This window comes from Athene cunicularia, unplaced genomic scaffold (assembly GCF_003259725.1).
Source record: "Athene cunicularia isolate RWA unplaced genomic scaffold, athCun1 SCF_35, whole genome shotgun sequence".
Lineage (NCBI taxonomy): Eukaryota > Metazoa > Chordata > Aves > Strigiformes > Strigidae > Athene > Athene cunicularia.
The window spans coordinates 36,807-40,076 of NW_020799433.1; the positions used below are offsets into that span (position 1 = coordinate 36,807).

Below are 3,270 nucleotides of genomic sequence, written 5' to 3' on the forward strand. Positions count from 1 at the left end.
CCTCCATGCGCTGGCCTGGGGGAGACGCTGAGCCCCCGCCGTGTCCCAGGTGTCACCAGCTGTCCCCCTCCTTCTGGAAAAGGTCCTGTGGGTTTCTAGGGTGGAGCAGAGACATTTGTGGGGTCCTGGAGGGGGTTGGGAGGTTCGATGGGGGGCACAAGGTCCCTTTATGGGGAGCTGGGAGGCTCAGGAGGGTCCCTGGGGGTCAACAGTGACCTTCATGGGGTGCAGGGGGGGAGCTTAAGGGAACTTCATAGGGTCCTGGGGTGCTCAGAAGGGGCCTTGGGAGACCCTGGGGGTCAGCAGGCACCTTAAAGGGGTGCTGGGGGGCTCAGGCAAGCCCCTGGGAGGCTACCGTAGCCACATCCAGGTGGCCTTTTCTCCCTCCACCATCAGAGACCTCCCCAAGTAGCCTCAGTCACCCCCCCCAGTAAAAAACATGTCTCCCCAAGTCACTCAGTGTCGAGGTTTGTGCTCTGCGCCCCTTGTCCTGTCACTGCCACTGCTGAGGCCCCACCTGGGCGGGACTCCCAACACCCAAACCTTCTCCAGGCTGAACGGTTCTTTACTGGGCTCTCTCCCAGTCACTCCATCTCTGGTAGCCCAGGACTGAGACCCAGTGGCCAGCGGGTGGGCTCCTCAGTGCTGAGTGGAGCGGGAGCGCCACCCAGGACGGCGACAGGTTTCGTCGTCACTTCAGTGGGTGCCACAATCCCAAAGTCCTTTGAAGTAAAAAGCGATGGGCCCCCCCGGGGTTCACAGCCCCCAGGGTGATGTGCCCAAAGGGTGTTGGGCCTGGCTTTAACTGCCCCAAGGGTGGCGGGTCCCAAGGTTAACCACGGCAAGGGCAATGGGCTCCCCTCACCGCTGGGCCCCCAAGGTTGTCCGAAGGCCTCACACAGTTTATACACTATTCCTAAATCCATCGCCTAAGCCCAAAGTCTCCATGAGTTTCCACTCATCCTTTCAGTTCTTGATTCTCATCATTTATTGAAACTACAACCCCCAGTCTCAGCCTAATTCTTCTCTTCTGGTTCCAATCCTTGTTGAAACTGATTTCAAGGTCATCTTTCGGGTCATCATCTTCTTCATCTTTCTTCCACTAGTTTTCACCTCGCACAATTCTAAGACCTCAAGACGTTCTATTAAAAGCTTCGGTAGAGCGAGCAGTTTCTAGATACTAAACTCTCCTAATCTAGCAAACCCCCTGTGTTCAGTCAATTAATTTTGTTAAACCCGTCTCTATAGGATCAGCTTGATGGGGTTTTAAACCAGCCTTGGGCCGGGACTTTACAAGCAGCAGACCAAGAATGCTTCTCAGGCCTGTTGAGCAGCGTTGCGGTTGCCTTGGTGATATTACAGTATAGCTCAGTCCTGGACACGTTTCACTAGGGCTTAAAATTTATTTCAAATATGCCAGAGATTATATTTTAAATTCTTCTACAGGTGCGAGGCCAGAGGGCAAGTAAAGGGCAGAAAATTGTGGAGTGTAAAAAGGGGTGGGAGACAGAAAAGGGCTGGGTGGGCAAAAAAGGGTCAGAAGTTCAAAGACAACGGGACAGGGAGTGGTATGGAGCTCTCCAGGCAAAACGTTCGGGAGAGGCTGGAGGACAGAGAGAAGAGAAAAGGGACAGGCAGCGAGGTGGTGATGGAGAAGGAAACCGAGAGACGAGGAGAGGGACGGGAGCGAGGCAGAGAGGGGGAGAAAGGACGCCAAGGCAGCGATGGGGAGCAGGCCAGAGGGAGCAGGTGAGGGACAGGGAGCCAGAGAGCAGGAGACGCCTGCGGAAGGGACAGGGACAGGGCACAGGGTGCTGGCCTGGAACCAACAAGAGCAACAAGAGAGAAGGACGGAGAGGTGGAGCGTGGGAAAAGACAGGAACAGAGATCGAGGCAGAGAGATGAAACAACCAACAGTCGAGACAGGGAGCAGCACAGAGGGTCCGAGAGAGGGGAAGGTGAAGAGGGTGGAGGAGGGCGATGGGGTGATAGAGGAGCGGGGGGGCATGGGCGAGAGGGACCGGGGGGGGGTTATGGATAATGAGCCAGCGGGCCCGAGGCGAGCGGCTGAGCCGCAGGTGAGCGATGCGCTGGTGACCCGCGGGCTCTTTGCACCTTTCCTCACCTCTGCTCTGCTCTCCTCATCCTGCGCCCACACCAGGACGCTTGAGAACGGTCAGCGTGAGGTTTGGGGTTGGACTGGAGGATCTTCAAGGCCTTTTCCAACCGAGATGTTTCCGGGATTCTGTGATTTTGAGGCTTCCTGGGCAGGGCTCGCCACTTCGATTAGAGACACTGCACGAAGTTATTTACCAGCCTGCCCCGAGCCGTGCAGCAGGGAGAGTCTGGGAGAGAAGGGTCTGGGGGTTCTCACTGACCAGCAGCTGAACAGGAGCCGGCAGTGTGTCCGGGGGCCAAGAAAGCCAACGGCATCCTGGCTTGGGTCAGCACTGGTGTGGCCAGCAGGAGCAGGGAGGTGACAGTCCCCCTGGGCTCGGCACTGGTGAGGCCACACCTGGAGGGTTGGGTCCAGGTTTGGGCACCTCAATCCCAGAGAGATCTGGGGGGGCTGGAGCGAGGGCAGAGGAGGGCAACGAGGCTGGGGAAGGGCTGGAGAATAAATCCTGTGAGGAGCCAGGGAAGGGGCTGGGAGTGTGCAGTGTGAGGAGGAGGAGGCTGAGGGGAGCCCTCATCCCTCTCTGCGGCTCCTGACAGGACGTTGTGGAGAGGCCGGGGCTGGGCTCTGCTCCCAGGGGATCAGGGACAGGACAAGAGGGAACGGCTGGAAACTGCCCCAGGGGAGGGTCAGGCTGGGCAGGAGGAGAAAATGTTTCACCAAAGAGTGGTCGGAGAGCGGAGAGGGGGAGTCCCCATCCCTGGGGGGGGTTCAGGGCCGGTGGGATGAGCTGTTGGGGGATGTGGGGTAGGGGAGAGCTTTGTAAAGTCGGGCTGAGGGTTGGACTCGGTGACCCCGAGGGGCTTTTCCAGCCGGAATGGTGCTGGGGTTCTGTGAAAGCCAAGAGGCACGCAGATCTCGGTGTCCTCAGCCGGTGACCGCAGAACCCGGGAGGTTCCACCTTTGCTCCACCACGAGCTTTTCACACAGTTTGGCCCCAGGGCTTTCGCTGGGCTTTGCCGAAGCCTGCAAAGGGCTCTGCTGCCTTCCAGAGCGCCCTGGGGCTCCTGCCTTGAGCCACATAGTTTTGGGGTTCGTTGGAGCTCTTGAGCTTGGCCAGGAGCCCTAAAGGAATTTGGGGGGTTCTCACAAAA

The 3,270-nt window shown here is 58.3% G+C and overlaps 1 protein-coding gene across 1 annotated transcript in view; it reads left to right on the top strand.

Annotated features, from left to right (window-relative positions):
- The window catches only part of LOC113490821 (periaxin-like), an 11,017-nt gene that overhangs the window by 4,737 nt on the left and 3,010 nt on the right, over positions 1–3,270 (top strand). The window contains exons 2-3 of the mRNA XM_026867410.1: positions 399–408; positions 2,599–2,608. The gene's annotated coding sequence lies outside the window, so the exon portion shown is untranslated. The remainder of the gene's footprint in view (positions 1–398; positions 409–2,598; positions 2,609–3,270) is intronic.